Source organism: Gossypium hirsutum, chromosome D13, assembly GCF_007990345.1.
Source record: "Gossypium hirsutum isolate 1008001.06 chromosome D13, Gossypium_hirsutum_v2.1, whole genome shotgun sequence".
Classification (NCBI taxonomy): Eukaryota; Viridiplantae; Streptophyta; class Magnoliopsida; order Malvales; family Malvaceae; genus Gossypium; species Gossypium hirsutum.
Window position 1 is genome coordinate 23033710 of NC_053449.1, and position 22410 is coordinate 23056119.

At 33.9% G+C, this 22410-nt stretch overlaps 1 pseudogene; it reads left to right on the forward strand.

Annotated features, from left to right (window-relative positions):
* Positions 1 to 14061: 14061 nt before the first annotated feature.
* Positions 14062 to 21114, forward strand: LOC107920829 (chromatin assembly factor 1 subunit FAS1-like; annotated as a pseudogene).
* Positions 21115 to 22410: the final 1296 nt, after the last annotated feature.

The following is a 22410-nucleotide window of genomic DNA, read 5'->3' on the forward strand; positions in this document are numbered from 1 at the left end:
GGAATTCAGATAGAGTCGAGGATCATCTACAATATCTACATCTTTTGGTATTTTGAAACCAATATTTCTGAATTATGGCATGTATAGAAGACTTAATGTTAATGTGATGTATATATACTAATTACTACTTAGCTTAAGATGTTAATGTACATTAATTGATAGGTTGTTTTTTTTAAATGCTAGCGAGGTTACTTTGAATGTCGTGAATGAGTTAATTATGTTTAAGTATATAGCTGTATTAGTTGAAATATTGAATTGATTTGAGATTGCGTTTTGAAAATTTGCAGGAGGGATTAGACATTTGTAAAAGGGATTATGTCAAAAATTTTATAAAAAAAAACTCCGATTGTATGAAAATATGTATTTTAGGTTTGATAATACTTTTTACCCTGTTTCAGTGATGAACACAGGTAAGAGGTGTTACATTTTAGTGGTATCAGAGCTACGGTTTAAATAGTTCTTGGACTAACAAAATATGTGTGAAAGTCTATCTATACATGCCATAAATATATTGTGATAGTGTGATGATTCTGACAATTTAAAATTGTGTTTTTATATAGTAAATGGATCCCGACCGAGCTGTAGCGGATGATGTAGAAACTAATGCGCCGGCTCCCGCGCAAGGGATCGCGCCTGAGGAAAGTAGACATAGAACTGAAACACATAGTCAGGATGAGGCTCGAGAAGCCTTCCTTCATATGATGAATAATTGGTACAGAGAGTTTATTTGAGCAAATCTGAATGTTCAACCTCCTCCACCCCCTCCTATTCCTCAACCGATTCTTGTAGCTTCACAAGGTGTTGAATTAGTAAAACCGAGTAAACCCCCAGTTGATAAAATCTGAAAATAAGGGGCGAAAGATTTCAAGGCTAACATAGATGATGATCTTGAGAAGGTAGAATTTTGGCTTGAAAATTCTATCCGGGTATTTGATGAATTATCGTGTACTCCTGAAGAATGTTTAAAATGTGTCATATCTTTACTGAAAGATTCAGCATATCATTGGTGGAAAACATTAGTATCTGTGGTTCTGAAAGAAAGGGTTACATGGGATTTCTTCCAAGAGGAATTCAGAAAGAAATACATAATTCAACTATTCATCAATCAAAAACGTAAGGAATTTTTCGAATTAAAGGAGGGTCAAATGTCTATGGCAGAATATGAAAGAGAGCTTGTTAGACTTAGTAAATATGCTCAAGAGTGTGTACCCACAGAAGCTATTATGTGTAAACGGTTTGAAGACGGGTTAAATGAAGATATCAGAATGTTTGTTGGGATGTTGGAACTGAAAGAATTTGTGGTACTAGTTGATCGAGCTTGCAAGGCTAAAGAAAAGAATAAAGAAAAGAGAAAAGTTGTAATTGAGGCTCGGGATGCAAGAAAAAGACCAATGAATAAGTCATTCCAAAATCAATCAAAGAAGTTCAAAGAAGTGAATTCTTGATCGACTACGTCAACTGGGTATTCTTATCGAGATCGTGGGAGATCATATTCGAATCCGAAAGCTTAAGCTACTTCAATAGCAAGTGTAGGTAATGTGAAGTCTAATAAACCTGAGTGTCAACATTGTGGAAGGGAACATCTTGGTGAGTGCTGGTTAATTAGCCGAGCTTGTTTCAAGTGTGGTTCTCGACAACACTACATTAAAGATTGCCCTGAGAAAGTTGAAGAAGAAAATTTTTAGAATGTTAGATCGGGTGATACTATTAGCAGAGGTAGACCACCGAGAAATACAGGAAACAGAGCTAGCAGTAATAGTGAAATGAAAGATATAGCTGTGAGACCAGAAACTAGAACACCTGCTAGAGCTTATGCTATACGTACTCGAGAGGATGCATAATCTCCCAATGTGATTACTGGTACATTTTCTCTCTATGACACTGATGTTATTGTATTGATTGATCCCGGGTCTACTCATTCTTATGTTTGTGTGAATTTAGTATCTAATAAGAATTCGCCTGTTGAATTTACTGAATTCGTGATTAAAGTGTCAAACCCTTTAGGCAAATATGTGTTAGTCGATAAGGTTTGTAAGAATTGTCGTTTAATGATTCAATGTCATTGTTTTTCGACAAATTTGATGTTGTTACTATTTGATGAGTTTGATGTTATTTTGGGGATGGATTGGTTGACTTTGCGTGATGTCAAGGTGAACTGTAGATAGAAAATTCTTGAATTGAAATGTGAAACTAGTGAAATTCTTCGGGTTGAAATAGATGAATCAAATAAAATGCCTATGGTGATTTCGCACATGTCTGCCCAAAAATATTTGAAAAAAGGGTGTGAAGCTTATCTTGCTTATGTGTTAAACACTGAGATGACTGAGTCGAAGCTTGAATCAATACCAGTAGTCTTTGAATTTTCGGAAGTGTTTCCAAAGGAATTGCCTGGATTACCTCCAGTTAGAGAAGTTGAGTTTGCTATTGATTTGTTAACTGGGACTGTACCGATCTCTATTGCTCTGTATAAAATGGTTCCAACCGAATTAAAAGAACTAAAATCTCAGTTACAAGAGTTAACAGATAAGGGATTTGTGAGACCAAGTTTTTCTCCCTAGGGTGCTCCTGTATTATTTGTGAAAAAGAAAGATAGTTGTATGAGACTTTGTATTGACTATCGTCAGCTTAAGAAAGTGACTATAAAGAACAAGTATCTGTTGCCAAGAATTGATGACTTGTTCGACCAGTTAAAGGGAGCAACAGTGTTTTCAAAGATTGATTTGAGATCAGGTTACTATCAATTGAGAGTTAAAAAGTCAGATGTGCCAAAAACTGCTTTCAGAACGAGATATGGACATTACGAATTTCTAGTGATGCCTTTTGGTTTAACTAATGCCCCAGCTATTTTTATAGACTTGATGAACCGAATTTTCCAACCGTATTTGGATAAGTTTGTGGTGGTGTTCATAGATGATATTTTAATCTATTCTCGAGATGAATCCGAGCACGCCGAGCATTTGAGAACTGTGTTGAAGATTTTGAGAGAGAAGTTATTTGCTAAATTTAGTAAAAGTGAGTTTTGGCTTCATGAAGTCGAATTTTTGGGACACATAGTTTCAAGTGATGGTATTCGGGTTGATCCGAGTAAAAGTTCAGTAATTGTTAATTACGAGCCGCCGAAAAATGTATCCGAGGTTAGAAGTTTTCTGGGCTTAGCCTAGTATTATAGAAGTTTTTTAAAGGATTCTCAATGATTGCTTCTCCTATAACTAAGTTATTGCAAAAGAATGTCAAATTTGAATAGACTAATAAATGTCAATAAAGTTTTGAGAAATTGATGGCGTTATTGACTGAGGCGCCGGTGTTGGTGCAACCTGAGACAGGGAAAGAGTTTATAATTAACAGTGATGCATCGTTGGATGGTCTTGGATGTGTGCTAATGCAAGAAGGTAGAGTAATAGCTTAAGCTTCGAGACAACTGAAACCATATGAGAAGAATTATTCGACGCATGACTTGGAATTAGCTGCTATCATTTTTGCTTTAAAAATTTGGCGTCATTATTTGTATGGTGAGAAATGCCGAATCTTTACTGATCATAAAAGTTTGAAGTATCTGATTAATCAAAAGGATTTGAATTTACGACAACGAAGATGGCTCGAATTAATAAAAGATTATGAGTTAGTTATTGATTACTACCCAGGAAAGGTAAATGTAGTCGCTGATGCTTTGAGCAGAAAATATTTGTTTTCTTTGAGAACCATGGATACGAGTTTAGCTTTGTCTAAGGATGGTTCAATTTTGGCTGATTTGAAAGCTAGAATGTTATTTTTGTAGTAAATTTGTGAAGCTTAGAAGAATGATAGTGAATTACAAGTCAAGAGATCTCAGTGTGAATCAGGTTGTGATTCAAATTTTCGAATTAGATCAGATGGTTGTCTAATGTTCCGAGATAGGATATGTGTACTGAAAGATGATGAGTTGATTCAGAAAATTTTACATGAGGCACACAATGGTAGTTTATCAGTTCACCCAGGTAGTACGAAAATGTATAATGATTTGAAGAAATTGTATTGGTGGCCGGGCATGAAAAAGGATATTTCTAAATTTGTATCAAAGTGTTTGATTTGTCAACAAGTAAAAGCTGAACATCAAGTACCTTCAGGTCTACTTCAACCATTAATGATTCCTGAGTGGAAATGGGACAGAATCACGATGGATTTTGTGATGGGTTTGCCTCTGACTCCTAGGAAGAAAGATGCTATTTGGGTAATCGTTGATAGATTGACGAAATCAGCTCATTTTATAGCGGTACTTATTGATTACTCACTTGACAAGTTGGCGAAGTTATATGTTGCTGAAATTGTGAGGTTGCACGGGGTGCCTAAGTCCATTATTTCGGATAGAGATCCGAGGTTTACTTCGAGGTTTTGGAAAAAGTTCCAAGAAGCCTTGGGTACAAAATTGAACTTTAGTACTGCATTCCATCCACAAATTGACGGACAATCTGAAAGAGCAATTCAAGTTCTTGAAGACATGCTCCGATGTTGTGTCTTAGAATTTGAAGTCAGTTGGGAGAAATATCTACCATTGGTTGAATTTGCCTACAACAATAGCTATCATCGAGTATACAAATGGCACCGTATGAAACATTATATGGACGTAAGTGTAGAACCCCTTTGTATTGGACTAAGCTCAGTGACAAACGGATTCACGGGGTTGACTTGGTGAAACAAACTGAAGAAAAAGTGAAAGTAATCCGTGATTGTTTGAAAGCTGCTTTGGACCGACAAAAGTCATATGCGGATTTAAAGAGAAAAGAAATTGAGTTTCATGTGGGCGATAAAGTATTTTTGAAAGTATCTCCGTGGAAGAAGATTTTGAGATTTGACCGTAAAGGTAAATTGAGTCCACGTTTTATTGGGCTGTATGAAGTTATTGAAAGGATTGGACCCGTGGCTTATCGATTAGCTTTGCCAGCAGAGTTGGAAAGGATACATAATGTATTTCATGTGTCAATGTTACGACGATATCGCTCTGGTCCTTCGCATATAATTTCTCCAACAGAAATTGAAATTTGATCGGATATGACTTATGAGGAGGAACCGATAAAGATTCTGGCTCGGAAAGTCAAACAGTTGAGGAATAAAAATATACCTTTAGTGAAAGTGTTGTGGCAAAAACATGGAATGGAAGAAGCTACATGGGAACTAGAGGAAATTATGAGAAAACAATATCCAAACCTCTTTTCCTGTAAGATTTTTGAGGACGAAAATCTCTAAAGGGGGGAGAGTTGTAACAACCCGATTTAAGGCTTAGTCGGAACAGTGGTTTCGAGGCCACCAATCAGAAGAGGAAAAAATTATTTTTACTATATTTTTATGGCCTACAATTTTACGAAAAGATTTCGTGAAAATTTGGTTCGAAAATTTTGACGTTTGGGCACCCAATTTAGTCAAAAGGACTAAATTGTAAAAAGTGCAAAAGTTGAGTTTTATTTGTTAAAGGTTTTTGATTGTTATGGAATTACAAGTTAGGGGTCCTTATGTCGTAATTAGACCATTAGTTAGTGATGGACAAAAATGGATAAGAAATAAGTGAAATAGGATTTTTTAAGTAAGGGCATTTTGGTCATTTAGTAAATAAATAGAATTAAAATGGGAAAAAGATGTAAAAAATGGTGTTATCATATTTTCTTGAAGCTAAAACTTGAAGGACTCCATAGCTAGGGTTTGGCCACTTTCAAGCTTGATTGTAAGTGCATTTTAGCCCCGTTTTTAATGTTATTTGCATTTTTGAGATTCTCGTAGCTCGATTTATCTATCTCTACTATTATTTTGAGCTAGGGTTGAAATTTGAAAAATTACCCATATGTGAAATGTATGTATTTTGATGTTTTATGGAAGAATATGGAGCTAGAATTTATTTTAAACAACTTTTGCTAGTCGATTTTAAGTGAAACCGAGCAAAATAACATAATCGGTAAAAATATTTAATGTACATAAGTAAGAGTTAAAGTGAGAATTTGATGTTGTCATAGAAGGGAAAAGTGTTCAGCATGTTATAAAACATAAGAATAAGGAATAAAATTTAATTTCCAAACTTTGGGGAAAAATGTAAATATGCAAAAATTTAGGGACAAAATTGTAATTTTGTCAAAAGTTGAGTCGAGGATTATTTTGATAAATGTGAATATTAAACAAGCTAAATTTTCTATTATAGATCAAGAAAGACGTGGAATCAACCTCGATAAGGGAAAGGAAAAGATTGTGGATTGAATTGCAAAATTCCTATATTTTGCACCGAGGTAAGTAATATGTAATTAACACATTGTGTATAACTATTTCTGATATTTTGTTATAATATATGAGAAATGGTCGAATATGAAATAGTTATATAACAATTAGAAATTTAGAATTTATATTTGAATCGATTAAAATCTGCTTGAATTGTGGATATATCATTGACAAGTAATAAGTGAAGTAGTTGAATTGAATTATTAAATTTGTTATGGGATTGGACTGAAATATAGAAATTGTGATTTGTGTACGGATAAATTGTAAATTCTTGAAAAGTAAGAATCTCTGTGGGACTGTCGGAATAAGAAAGGCTTGAATAAGGTGCCTATAAACACGTGTGTAGTACTAAGTGCTGGCTCCTACATGTATCGATAGATAATGGTCACATGTGTAGTACTATGTGCAGGCTACATGTGTACTGGAAGGCTTTGGTCACGTGTGTAGTACTATGTGCAGGCTACTACGTGAACCGAAAAGTTTGATCACGTGTGTAGTACTATGTGAAGGCTACTACGTGTATCAAATGATAATAATTACACGGGTGGTACTATGTACAAACCACCGAATATTCGCTATTATACCGACGTGTTTAACGGGATATAAGTATTGATAAACAAATATGAGTATGTGATTGAAGTGTGAAAATTTGCTAAAGAGTAACTGGAGTGATGAAGTTTCATATTGTGCTTACAAAATAAATTGTTGTAATGTTATGCAAATGAGTGAAATTGAAATAGAACAGATTCGAACAGTGGAAGTGATGTTAGTTTGAAAAATTACCAAAAATTGTAGAAATTTATTTATTGGTTAAATGAGATATGAAATTAAAGCTTAATGAGTCTGCTTTTATATAAAAGAAGCAGATCAAGCAAAAGAGTTGTATATTTTGAGATATTTGGATTTTAGTGAGGCAGGATCGGATTGATTTTAGAATCCCCTGTTCTGACTTGGAAAAATCATTAAAAATTGTACCAAAATAATTATGAGATATAATTTATATGCTTAGAATCCTTAATAAGTCTATTTTCAAAAGAAATAAACAAAAATATCATTCGAATTCTGTACAGTGAGATAATTCATTTTTAGTGAAGAGAGTGCAGAGATGTTAAACAGTGAAATAGGGGTGACTTTAAAGAATAAACTGTACTAATTTGCGAAGTCAATAATTCTGAAAATTTTATGATAAGACGGTATATGAGTCTAGTTTCAGGAAAATTTACGGAACTTAATTTGGAGTGCCGTAGCTCCAGATAAAAATAATTTAATGACTGCGACTTAGAAAAACAGTTTGCTGGAATTTGAATAAATATCAAATTTATGGTTGATTAAAATTATGTTATCTATGGAAACATGTTTTAAATTTGTTTATCAATTACATACGTACTTACTAAGCTATATGCTTACTTCTCTTTTTTTTTTTCTTGTTTTATAGTGTTATAAATCATCTCAGAATTGGATGGAGTTGGGGATCATCCACACTATCTACATCTTTTGGTATTTTGAAACCAATATTTCTGAATTATGACATGTATAGAAGACTTAATGCTAATGTGATGTATATATATACTAATTACTACTTAGCTTAAGATGTTAATGTATATTAATTGATAGGTTGTTTTTTTTAAATGCTAGCGAGGTTACTTTGGATGTCGTGAATGATTTAATTATATTTAAGTATATAGCTGTATTAGTTGAAATATTGAATTGATTTGAGATTGCGTTTTGAAAATTTGCAGGAGGGATTAGACATTTGTAAAAGGGATTATGTCAAAAATTTTATAAAAAAAACTCCGATTGTATGAAAATATGTATTTTATGTTTGATAATACTTTTTACCCTGTTTCGACAATGAACACGGGTAAGAGGTGTTACAGAAAATTTCAACTACTAAGATCCTATTGATATGATGACTAAGGTTGTGATTGTTACACCCCAAATTTGACGAATGCAAGTTTAAGGTTTAGAGTTTTGAGGCAACAGCCCGGTTTTAGCTAAATCGGAACAATAGTTTTGGAACCACAAATCTGAGGTCATAAAATTATTTTAATATTATATTTGGCATTTACAGCATGTGAATTTGATGGTATTAAATTTTCGTGATTTAATTTTACCGATCGAGTGTTTAATTTGATAAAAGGACCTAATCGCGTAAAATGCAAAAGTGGCATACTAATTGTTTAAGTGCTTATTTTTTATGATTAATTAAATGTAAAGCCCTTATATGTAATTAGACCATAATTTTAGTAAATGGACATGGATGGACATATGTTAGTGGATTTTAAATGAATTAATAAAGGTTAATATAGTAATTTATGAATTAATGTTAATAAAGTAAAACAAAACAAAATATAAGTGGTGTTCATCTTTGTTTTTGCAGAAAATAGAGAAGGAAAGAGTTCATCCATGACTATTTAGGGTTTGGTCACTTGGAGCTTCAATTGGTATGTGATTTTTGTTCCGTTTTTGATAATTTCTATGTTTTTGAGATCGTTGCTTTGTATTCTAGCTAGTCCAAGCTTTAATTTTTGAATTTGATGATGATTTTGTGAAATTCCATTGATGACTATTCAAGATTTTTGTTTTTTGATGATAAAAAATAAATATTTGATGTTAGATTATCATGTTTTATTAAATGATTTTTGATAAAAAAGCTTATTAGGGATTAAATTGAGAAATGTGTAAATTGAATGGTTGAAATGTGAAATAAATGCAAATTTTGGGCTTTTAGGGACCACTAATAAATTTGGCTAAGCATGGGAGTATTGAAATTTTGTGTAACTTGTGATTTTGTGAAATAAGGACTAAATTGAATACATGTGAAACTTTAGGGGCTAAAGTGAAAAAAATGTCCAAATAGATATTTTTGAATGAAATTGAATGAATAGGTGATTAAATGAGCTAAATTTGAATTCATATAGATCAAGAAAGAAAGAAATCGAATTTAGATCGGGGGAAATCGAAAGTTAACGAGTAGTCAATCTGATCTGTCGTATATACGAGGTAAGTTCATATGCAAATAAATACCTTTAAATTGATTTATATATGTTTATTTGTTATTGAATTGCTTTAGATGCTGAATATTTGAATACGAGAAAGTATCAACTGAATTACGACGTCGAAAAGTCCCGTACAAACCATAGGAATAGTATAGGATACGTATGTCATGACATTAGGATTTCGAGGTGTGATTTCGTGTAAGACCATGTTTGTGACATTGACATCGTATATGATTTCGTGTAAGACCCTGTTTGGGACAGTGGCATCGATATATTATAACATGTAAGACCATATCTAGGATATAACATTGTACGAGCTTTATGAACTATCCATGTATCCTTATCAATTCCGAACGGTTCAACAGGCAATGTTGAGAAATGGATGAATATGAGAATGAGTAATTAATTCAGGTATGTATGATGTTATATAAAAATTGAAAGGTTAAGGTAAGTGATGCTTATGAATCATTAACAAGTGAGTTAGATGAGGAATGTGATATTTATACATGTGATTAGCCATGATTTTTCATTGATGAGTTGGTTATATTTACTTCATGTATTATAAGTTTGTTTGTATATGCTTACTAAGCTTTTAAAGCTTACTGTGTTTATTTTTCACTATTTTATAGATTATCGAAGCTAGTTCGGACTCGGGAATCGTCGGGAAACGTCATCACACTATCGATCATCTTGTTGGTACTTTTAAAGCTTTGTATATATGGTATATGGCATGTATATGCTAATGAACTTTTGGTATGTTTTGAATTGTAATTCTGGCCATATGAGTTGGCTTGGAAATGGTATATCTTGTGTGATGGATGGTGGCAATTCGATTTGTGTGATGATAAGATGTTGTCCATTTTTTAGTATATTAATGTTGTCCACATTGATGCTTAATTGCTGTCCATTTTTGAGTATATTAATGTTATCCAAATTTATGCTTAATTGCTGCCCATTTTTTAGTTTATTAATGCTGTCCAAATTGGTGCTTAAATGTTGTCCATTTTTGTACAAATCAATGCTGTTCGAATGTTGTTATTGCTGCCCAAGATAGGACATGTTTCCTATGATTACCTAGTGTAAATGCTTGTTTAATTGGAGTATAAATGATGTCCAAAACAGGGTAGGTTACCTATGTTTTGTCTTATTTTACATGCTTAATGTCCAAATGTGTTATCATTTATGTGGTTTTATTTAACTAACTAAGCTGTTAAAATGTGTTGATTTTCACTGACCAGTTGTGATGCTATTATGCTGCTATATTATGTAATTTAGTAGCTATCTAAATGGAGGAAAACTTATTGACTTAAATACTATATGTTGCTAATGTTTATTGAATTAACTGTGAAATGTTAAGTACTACTCGAAAAAAAATAGGGATTGTCTGAATGTTGAAATTTTGACATTTTTCTTTTGATTATAATGTGTCACTGGGTTAGTATGGTTTGGTATGCGAATGTGCATAAGTTTATAAAATAGAATGATTAATAATTTGTTAATGAAATAAATGTATGCAAATGGATGTTTTGGCATATGCTCAGTATATGAAATGTAATGATATATGCTTGAATATATTTTAAGTATACGAATGTCATGAATTTGATGGTAATGAAATGGTTGAATTTTGAAGCATGATTTGAAAATGTGATTTAATTAGTAAAGCCTGTTTGTTTAAATTAGTTATGTGTTTTAATTATGTGTTTTATTAATATGGTTAAATATTAAAATAAAGTTCAATTATGTGAAATGATTAATAAGGCATGATTGATTTTTGGTTGGCTATGAGAATCTAATAAGCGAATTTGGTTTATGCGAATAGGAGAATTGAGGCTAATTGAGTTTAGAAAATTTTGTAAAGAAGTGGATATAACTTTGTGCATGAAATGTGATAAATAATTGTGCTTAACTATGTTTTGTTCGGTAATGCCTCGTAACCCTAATCTGACGACGGATACGGGTTAAGGGTGTTACATGTGAAGTTATCTATTTGGCGTAGTATAGTTCATCTTGTTATAGTTTTCTGGCGAATGAGAGTGTGGTGTATATTAGCTAACGTATATGTGAATAAATGTTTTAGGTTATTCTTATTATGTTATTTAAGAGAAGGGTATATCAAGTGAAGTATAAGGCGAGTGAGTTACTGCCATATGCATAGTATACCCAGTTTGCCTGAGTACTGTATTAGTTAGGTTCTGTAATGAGATATAGTTAAGAGTCAACTATATTGAGTAGTCAAATATCAATTACACAATATGCTAATTTATGTTTCTCTCGGAACCTGTAGGTCATTAAGAAGGACAAATTCTAGATACAATCGACACTTGTCAAGTTCAAAAAAGAGAAGTTGGTTATATAAATGTGGGTGAGAAGGGTTTAGGGGGAAGTTTATTCTTTCTTCAGTATTACTTTCTGCGTCCTTGTTCTTAAATCTAAATGTTATATTTTTTCTTATTAAACTGTAATCTAAGGTTCTTAATCTAGTCAATGGTTGTTTTACCTCGTGGTAAGTATTATACCTTTGCATGTTAAGTTTTTGAAGGATTAAAAATGTTAAGAAGTGTAGGAACAGTAAATTATGAATGCAAGGTCTTGCATGGAGGTTATTTAGGATTGAGATGTTAGTAATTGGTATAAATGAGGGTTGTAATGGAATCTATGTTCGTTAAGCAATTGTTGCTGCTATTTCGAAAAGGATGTCTGAGTCTGGAACTTCTAGCTACTAAAGGTGAGTGTTAGGTGAGTCTTTATTTTGACTTCTGCATGTTAATTGTTCAAGTAAAGACATATATATAATGATAAAACCTCAGATAATGGGTAAGTTTGTGAAGTATAGTAAAGATGTTATATATGTATAATGAAGTTATGCATAAAATACTGTATGAATATAAAGTGATTATGTAAGTAAAGTCTAATATAAGGAAAATTTTGAATCGGTCAGGTGTGTGAACAATCTGGTAAGTGAATTATGAGTAATGCCCCTTTGTGAAACCTTTGGTAGGGCAGTTATAATGCTAACCAGACTGGCAGATCACATTACGAAAATAAGTGTAAGACCATGTGGTTTAGACCCATGGAAATGTATGATATGAAAACACTCATGGTGTAACCTCCAGTAAGATGAAGATTGGACTGGTAGATTATGACATGAAAGTGTGTAAGCCTATGTGGTTGAAACCCATGGCATAATATGATATGATGATATGACTGTTCATAGTGAAGCCTTCGTTAAAATGTAACCGAACTGACAGATCACAACATGAAATTTGTATAAGTCTATGAGGGAGAAACCTATGACATCTTCTGTGAAATCCATTGAGACAATAAACACATGACCCTTTATGTTGCCTTTGAGTATATTTTGGATGTTCCTTGTTAGATAAGTCTGTGTTAAGGACATTATCTGTCTGAAGTTTTTTTGGTTTGACAAGTTCTGTGATGAAATCGAATGAGTTTTAAAGGAAATTTCTTTAAAAAAAAGTATGGATTTGTATGTTCGATGAGAGTATCCGTCATGGTTATCTGTCAATTTAGGAATGGGAGTAATCTATCTAAGTGTCTATTGGTCTAATTTCGTTTGTATTTTGTAAGGTTGGAAGTCAGGGATGTTCGATATCCGCCATATATGAACAATGTCATATTTCGATTATGGAAATATATATATTTACGCTTATTCGTGTTTGTTTTCAATAAAATTTTGTGTTGTAATTGAATGATGATAAGTCTGATGTATATTATTTTCAAATACCTTTCTTTGTTTCTTTGAAATTGAGTCTTTAAATAAAATAATAAGAAATATGTATTAAGTAAGGGGTATCCTTCAACTATTTTGAAATTTCGTTAATATGTGTAGTAACACCTGAGATCTAGACTAGGTGAATCGAGTTAGGTTGAGGGCGTTACAGTGACTGCGGCCAAGTTCCAATTATGTTTGGACTTGTTCAATGTTAAAACTTAAAGTTGAAATTTGAAGACAATATCAAATGCTGTTTTGCAAGGAGATTGAATATGTGGAAATTTTCTAAGGTCGAGATTTGTTGAAATAACACAATCCAATATCTAAAAAATACAAGGTTGTGGAGTGTTTGTACTATTATAAACAGAGCTTGTTTCTCCACTTTTAAATCATTTCAAAATTTGTCATTTTCTTTATAAGACAATTTCATTCTTCTTATTTGTAATTTTTCGTTTATATTTTTTGCAGTGAAATATATTTGGTAGTGTTTGAGGACCTAGTTGTAATTTGCTGAACCTCGTTAAATTTTTATGTTTTTTATTGTTTTTATTTATCTTTCAATATTTTATAGGATACAATTGTAGTAATATATTGTGATATTAAATTACATTGTAGAAAAATCTTATCTAAAAAGTTAAATTTTTAGTAGGACTCGTTTGTGCCCCTCTAATATTTCTTGAGAATTAAACCTAATATAATTTTTTAGTACAATAATTTTTATCATTTACCCTATTTGTAGAATAATGTATCTGTTCAACATTCTAACTTGAGGATTCCAAAAGTCCAAAAATGTCCTAAGGTTGATATAGATTAAACCTATAATTTTAAATAAAATATTTTAAAAATCTACATCATTATGCCGTTAATAAATTAATAAGATAGTGACTAAAAAACGAATTTAGATAATTTAATGATTAAAGTGAAAATTTTTATAATTTACTGATGAAAACAAAATAAAAATAATGATTATTAAAGCAGTTAACCTTTACATAAATGTTATGTTGTGACCGCTCACTCCAAATGTTAACGCGCCAAATGTCATTAAATGTGTTTCTTTTTTACCACACTTCGGGCGGGAAAAAAGAGGTAGAAAAGAATTATTTAAAGATTAATATCTTTATTACTAGCTACCATCCTGCTTCATTTTCTTTTTTTCTAGGTTTGGATTTGGGTCTGTATTGGTTCTAATGGCGGTTTCAGTGCCGGTAATCGACGTGGATGATGATCCGAAAGCCCTCAAAATGGACGGTCAAGATCAACACAAGAAGGGTACGAAGCGAAGGAGAACGTCATGGTATTCAGAGAACTTGAGCGGTGAACAAAGAGAGGCCCAGATCAAGGGATTGAAGCAAGAAATGGAGGGGCTTTTTGGGTTTTACAAAGAAATGATGGAGCAGAAATCGGGTCTCGGGATGGGGTACGACATGGGGTTGGTTGAGTCCGGTTGTTCACTAAATTCAGTGGTTGCGATTCTGATGGAGGAGAGCGACTTGCCGCTGTCGAAATTGTTGGAGGCAATTCATGAGAAGGTTAAGGACAGAATGGGAAATGTGAGTTTGGCCGCGGTGAAAAGCGCTGTGCTGCTTGTAGGGCAGAGAGTGAAATATGGATTGGAGAACGAAGAAGCTGATATTTTGGAGGATGATTCCCACTCTTCTCTTTGGTGTTGGGAGGTACATTTTCTTTGCTTTTTATTGTTTTGGATTTTTTTTTGTAGTGTTTACAGTTACACACATACTTCCCTGACAGACAAGAGATGCAAAGTTGATACCAAAAGCTGTACGAGCCACGTTAAGAACTCGGCGTACCTGTAGAAAGAAGATAAATGAGAGAATTACTGCTGTTTCTGGTAGGAAGAAATCTCACTGATTTCTTTGCTATTAAATTCTCTTGATTCTTGTTTCGTTACTGAACTGAATACTGTGGTCGCAGTGGAATAGGTGTGTCTGCCTTAATCTTTTTCTTAACCATTTGTTTGGTTCTTTTAGGCAATTCTTCTAGGCAACAAGTTTTGCTGAATCCAGTCAATTGAGGGGCCCTTTTCTTCCAACTGGTGTTTAGAACTTTGGCCTTAGATTAATCCTTTACTCAAACGTTAACTTTTGTCGATTTCATCTCTATCAAAACTCGTAACATTGGTCATACTTTATAATCTCTTCTCTATACATATGTTTTTTCTTTGGTTCCGCTCTCTACTCAAGCTTTTGCGCACTTCCAGTGTTCTAACAGCTTACCTTGTGTTAATTGGGAAAAAAGTACTCTTACGTTTCTTATGTTTATTGCCTTATTATATTCCGTGTTGGCATCTTTCCTGCAAACATGTGCTTTGTTTTTAACTGAGGAATGAGTTGTTTAATTGATTTTCGTATTGAAAAAAATAATCAATTTGATGTTTAATTCTTTCACATATGTTCTTGCATGGAATGTGACGAGCAAATTTTCAACTTTAATACCTTAATTTCATGCTTCAAGTGGTTAATGATATTTATGGTTCATTGCAGCAATGGTAACTCTGTTACAGAAGTCGGAGAATGATCATAGCAACGAGTATGATTTCGTGAAAGTATCAGAAAAGCTTGCCAAGGTATTAAGTGAGGCAGACATTCGCTTGTTAATGTGTAACATGTTGCAGAAGACTGGTGCAAAGATGTATGTATTTATGTTGTTCTATAGATTTTGTGCTTGAATTAGTTTCTTAATAGTAAAAGCTTTTGTCTGTTGCCAAAGGGCTGAGAAAGAAGCAAAGCGAGAAGAAAAATTGTTAATAATGCAACTGGAGAGAAATAAAAGGGAAATTGAGAAGAAAAAGAAGAAAGTGGACCGCGAGCTCCAGAAGGAAAAGTTGCAAAATGTATGTGCAACTTTTTAAAGTTTGTCCATGTGTGAATTATCAAATTTTAGTTTTGTGGTTGTGCTATTGGAATGTGTAAATCTGAATTACTCCCAGGACAGTGATTGTGTTGGGTATGTCATTTGCAGTTACAATCCTTTTTTGTTTCTCAGATTTTCATGAACATAGTTTATTTCAGGAAAAGGAGAGAAAGCGATTGCAGGATGAAGCAGAAAGGGATGAAAAGCGTTGTGAAAGAGAGGAGGCTGAGATGAGGAAGCAGCTGCGGAAACAGCAAGAGGAAGCTGAGAGAGATCAACGACGGCGTGAGAAGGAAGATGCTGAACTGAAAAAGAAACTTTCAATACAAAAGCAAGCTTCAGTTATGGAACGCTTCCTCAAAAAATGTAAAACATCACCATGTCAGATTGAGGAAATAACTAAGCCAACCATATATTCCCCATCCACCGAAAAAAGTGAAAATGTGCCTGAATCAATCATGCTCTCCATGGACAGGGCTCTTTCATCTAAGGAAGAAACTGATGCTGATGATCTTCGCAAGTGGGTTTCTTTGTTTTCTTTGACTTGTATGCTTTTACAGGCTTTGGTTTTATATTTCAAGTTCACATTCTATTATTTTACTTCTCAGGTTACACTTATCTTCTTGGCGTCGCTTAGGTCATTCTCTTCATTCAAATCATAAACAGTGTTGGGGCATGCGTATGAATCCTAGGACTGAATTGTTTAAGGAACTTAAGTTAACCGCTAATAAAGGGTTATCCCGCGAAGGCTTGACCCTTGAAAGGCATGTAGATGGATGGGTAGAACAGAATTCTGATGATAGATCCTGCCATAATGATGATGTTTCAGTTTCTGATGTTAAAAATTGTTGTGCAAGGAAGCAGTTGTTGCAGTTTGATAAGAGCTACAGACCTGCATTTTATGGTATTTGGCCTAAGAAAAGGTAGACTCCTATTTCTTGCTTTTGCATCCTTCTAAATAAGCATTCAGCCTAGAAGATTAGTATCTTGTGAAAGGTTAATTCTTCTTGTATAAAAGAACGTCAGACCTGTCAATTTTGACCCCAACTGGAAAAAGAATGATCAAATCAACCCAAACCCAAATCTAGCCCAATCCAATTTGATCATAAAAACCAACAATTTTAATCCGAATTGACTCAAACCCAAATTGAACTGAGCTTGAGATTGTCCCAAACCCTAAACACCCAATGGGTAGATCTAAAGAAAATGCACTGTTGTATCAGAATTTGTGGAGTTGGCTAAGCATTTTATTTGAACAAATCTAAAACCATAATGGACGGTTTCATGCCTATTACCTGTGTTTCCTTCCAGGTTAAGACCGATCTTTCAGATAGGTGGGGTTAAAGTAATGAATTCAGAAATTAATGAACTGTATAGAAGAGTTATCTATTGAAATAACACTCTATGCCAAGGGAATTAATAAAGTGTCAGGAAAAATTGGTACAAGAAGCAGTGGATACACGTTTGAATTCTACTTCTCAACTACATTCTTTTTTTCCCCTTGAAAGTTCGATAATTGCTTCCTATAACTAATTAAAAATATGCCTTGGATAAATTAATTTATCAATTTTAATCTTTGTTTGCTTAAGGTAGCGTGTCTGATTGCACAAGCTGTATGTGTAGAGTAAGTGCTCATTCATACTCCTTAAACTAGCTTGGCTAGAGTTCATTTATGAAGCTCTGTGAACAAGTAGTAATACTATTTTTAGGCTTGATCTCAAAGATCTGAGTTTGCACATTTGTAAGTTTGACTCATTAATCTTCACAAAAAAATCCGATAAACCTTTCTTTGTGAAAATACTCAGATAATAATGTGTTTTATACTTGTAGATTTGACTACTTGAAGCTTTAATATTATTCATATTTGGCCTAAGGTCATTGAATAAAATGCAGTATAGATTGCACATAATCTATTATTTTGGAAAATGCTACTTCAAACTGTATACTTTTTTCTTAAAAATGAAGACTTAATATAGTTAGGGACATTGTAAATGTGGATATATGTTTTTATTTTTTTTGTGACCCCCTCCTCTCCTGCTTTGCCAATCAAATTGAAAGGCATCTTGCAAGTATAAGGCCACATTGAAACTGTCCAGGGCCAGTTAGACTTTTTGATATTTGGCCTCCAAAATGTATGGCTTCTAAACCTTTATATATATGTATGTATATATATCAAGGACATTGAGTTTCAAGCTTTACGTCATGGTATGAGCTGCTTTTTGTTGTTTAAGCTGAGATCTTGGAATGTGCTCTTGGTTGGCTTGGGGCTCTGTTAACTAAGCTTTAATATTTTTCAAGCTTGCGTAAATTTAAACAACCGAAGTTTGATTGAGGAAAAAAATCCTGCATGGTTCTTGGAATTAGCTCTGGTTGGCTTGGAGCTCTGTTAACTAAGCTGAGAGGAGTTAGGAGTTTCAAGAACTTGATGGTTTTCAAGCTTGTGTAAATTTAAAGGACTGAAGTTTGAGGAAAAGTATCCTACGTGGATTATCTATGAGAACTCCTTTTCTTCAATGTTCTGTAATATTGTGTACCAAGGAGAATACCTTTCCACCAGAGCAATTAATTTTTTCTTTACCTCTTGCATCTTTTCAGAATTCGTAGTAATAGACAATCAACAAATTTGGATCACCTAATGCTTTCTGTGCTTTTGTTAAATTAAGTCCCAGCGGTAGAGTTTTTTCAACAAAAAATAAAATAGAAACCCAAGTGGAAAGTTGTTTAAAAGTTACCAATCTCTTTGTTGACCATATGTTCTGTTTCCAGGTGATTGCATTTGCAACATTCTAGTGTATTTGACTCCATATCCTGTTCTAAGCTTCATTCAAGTGTGCTTCATTGCTCCCATTACTTTTATGATTGTACTGTAAAAATATGAAAATTAGTTTTTTTTTTTAATCTCTTTACGTTTCCGTGGTATCTTAAATGAAATGGTATTAAAAGGCAATAGTGCTGATAATGATTGGGACAAAAATATTTGATTTCATTTAGTTAGTATTCTTTGTGAAGTTGTTGCATTGATGTCGCGTTGCTTTCAGTGTTGCAATTTGTCAATAAGTTGTGTTTTGCTGTATTTTCAGTAATGTTGTGGGAGCTCGTCACCCATGGAGGAAGGACCCAGATTTAGACTATGATGTGGATAGTGATGAAGAATGGGAGGAGGTACTGTAAGTTATTCAGACTGAAAATTAGATGTAAACCTGGAAATAACCTTTTCACTTGACAGGAGGAGCCTGGTGAAAACCTCTCAGATTGTGATAAAGATGAAGAGGAGGAAAGTTGCGAAGGATGCTCCAAAGCCAATGATGAAGATGAAAGTGAAGATGGCTTTTTTGTACCAGATGGATATCTCTCGGAAGATGAGGTAAAAACTTGGAAGATACTCCACCTTGTTAACTTCTGAACTAAAAAAGAATCACCTACCATTACTCGAAAACCACAGGCTTAAAGTGCTTATTTGAGGCTTATATACAGGGTGTACAAGTTGACAGGATGGAATCTGATGTTCCAGTTCAGGATATCCAAAGTTCCCATATCAGTGAGCAAGATGGGTGGAATGAGGAGTTTAGTGCATTGCTTCGGCAACAGAAGTGTCTAAACAATATAACTGAGCAAGCACTAAGGAAAAAATCAAGTGCTGATTATATTAAATTTGTTGCATGAAAAGGCGTCATTGCTAATGGCTGAAGATCTTAATGGTACTCCTAAATTGGAGCAGACATGTTTACAAGCCCTGAGCATGCGGGCATATCCTGGTGGCCATTCTATAGAGATATCAATTGATAGCAAGGTACATGACAATCAAGAAGCTTGTTTGTCATGTGTGAAGGCTGGAGTAACACCGGTCCTATCTTTGGTACCAATTCTGGACTCAGATTTGCATCTTATCGTAAGTTGCACTTCTAACCACAGTTTAATGTAAAACATCCTTTGGTTATAATGTTCAGGAATATATTCTCCCTGCTATTCTTGAATCTCATCATGATAGTAGCAGCGAGGTGATATTATGACATGTTAGGTGCTTGAAAATTAATTTTTGTTAAAAATTCTAAACTGCTGTGGTTTGCTGCTAATTTTGATATTGCTGGTTTTAGGTATCTACAATCCAGTCATGCTCCCATGGTATCAAAAGCTTGGTAGAGTCTTTGCAAGAGAAGTTTCCTTCAATTCCAAAGTCTCAGTTAAAGGACACAGTGCATGAAATTTCAGAATTCTCAGATAATCGTTGGCAGGTTAGTGTCTCATTCCTGAATTTAGATCTCGCTCTTTGCTAGTGGCATTTATTTCTATATTTATTTTGGGGTGCTTACATGGATGACATTAGGATCGCACCCCTTTTTGAAAATACTATTGTACCATGCTTGGTTTAAGTTGTTGAATTAACCTCTTAACGAAGTAGAATGGATATGTTAGACCAGGGAAATGTGAAATTAATGATTTAATGCTTGAAATTCATTTTCATGAATTAGTTAGCTGAATGTTCGGTGTTCCTTTTTTGGTCTTACCCTTCAGTAAATTTACCTTCTCTTGCCTTCTCAACAGTTGCAAGGGTTCTGATTAATTTTGACTATCCCCAGTCCTTGGTAAGAGGGTTAAATTATAGGCCATGAATTTCCAACAAGCTGATGATTACATAATATTCCAAGCATGCCTTTATATCAAGCTGCAACTGTCATGCCTTCTGATACCACACCGCACCTAGTTTACTTCATCAACCAATTCCATGCCTGTCTGTGTTAAAATAGCGATGTAAGTTATGCTTTGAGTCTGACACAAACTATTTGTTTTACTGATATGAATGATCTCTCTGCAGGTCAAGAAAGAAATCTTAGTGAAGCTTGGCTTGTCAGTTTCACCAGGAATTTATGTGTCTCAACTCAACAGGTTTAATTTTAATTTTCATTGACTGGACCATTTCTTTTATAAACCTGACAGAGAAGGGGGGTGGACAAACCAAAAGTATTGCTGCTTTTTTCTCGAAAAGGTGCTTGCCTCCTGCTGCAAAGAGTGTTTGCAGCCCTACTACCACTGGATCTTCTCCTCAGCAATTACTGAAACCAGGTTCTGCTGCCCATGAGCAACAGGGTTGTACATTCAACCATACATAACATTGCCTTCTGTTACCCTTTTTTGGCTCCTAAGCGTGGGTACAAATTGCAAGTTATGTTGTAAAATCTTGTTAAGATGATGGAATGAAGGGGTGGGTATTGGGACTTGTGTACGAAGTTTTTTGATTGTGAGCAACACTGATACAGGAGAGCCACCCTTAAGATCTCATCTGATATCATGTTCTTAATACGCTACTCAGTAGTACCCTTTTTAATTCTAGAAAAGTCTTTTCGGTTAAAAATTTGGGTAGCCGGTTATAATTTTAGTTTAGAACTTCAAGATAAATATATATCTGAAATTTGACCGGGAACTAATTAAATTATTATGATAAATTAGATAAAATATAAAATTGTCTAGTTTTTATCATTGCCAATGGATGAATGGTGGTATTTAATTTTATTTAGTGTCATTCTTTACGGCTTGGGATTGGGGCTGGCCGTTGGTGTTCTCAACGGTGTGCTGGTATGCTTGGAAGTGGCGAAATGTGGCGTTTGTGGGCTCGTCGCAATATTGATGGCAGTTGGGATCGTGAGGGTGAGGGCAGGGCAGGGGCAGGGGACGTGCTTGGGGACAGTAATGGCACTTGGTTTGTGGGTTTCTCAGCCTTTTGTGGAATCGAAACAATAGTCTTGCTGAGTTATGGGGCATTTATCATGGTATTCAGGTCGCTTGGACGGCAGTTAGGAGAATCATTATTGAGTCGGATTTAGCTACGTCTGTTGTTATGATCCGTAAGGGGTGAGCCAATTTCACCCTTACTTTCGGTTTGTTGAATCAATTCGGGCATTGTTAGGAAATGAATGGCTATGGGAGCTGGAGTATGTCCCTCGATAACGGAATTTTGTGGCTGAGTGGTTGGTAAAGAATGAGCTACTCGAAACTAGAGAGTTGTGCGTATTCGATGGACCACCACGAAGTGTCATTGACTTGGTTGTTGGCTGATGTTGAGGCTGTTCCTTCACCCGTAAGATTCTTGAGTGACTGTTTAGGATGTTTCCCTCCTTTGTTGTTCCACAAAAATAATAAGATAATAAAGATATGATATAAAAAATAATTAAAATATGAAAACATAAAAAAGTAATTTCAGCATGACTCAGAATGTTAAAATTTACATAAATGAGTGGCATAAAAGTTCATGTGGATCTATGTTACTCGAGTATACAAATGTAAAATGTATATCACCGCAAAGATTCTCTAAATTGAATCACTATAATAACATTCGAAATATGTGATGAGTTTATGTACAAATTGGTAGGGGTATAATAAATTACATACAAAATGCTAGGGTAAGATTGAGTTCTAGTTTACTTGTTCAAAGTTCAAAGTAAAACAATTCATGATGAAGTTACAAGCTTATGTGCAAGTGTAACAATTTAAATTTCAATGATGTCAGAAAATGCGATTTTAGAATATTATTTCGATAAATCGAATCTGTAAATATAAAATAAGAATATTTATGGAGTT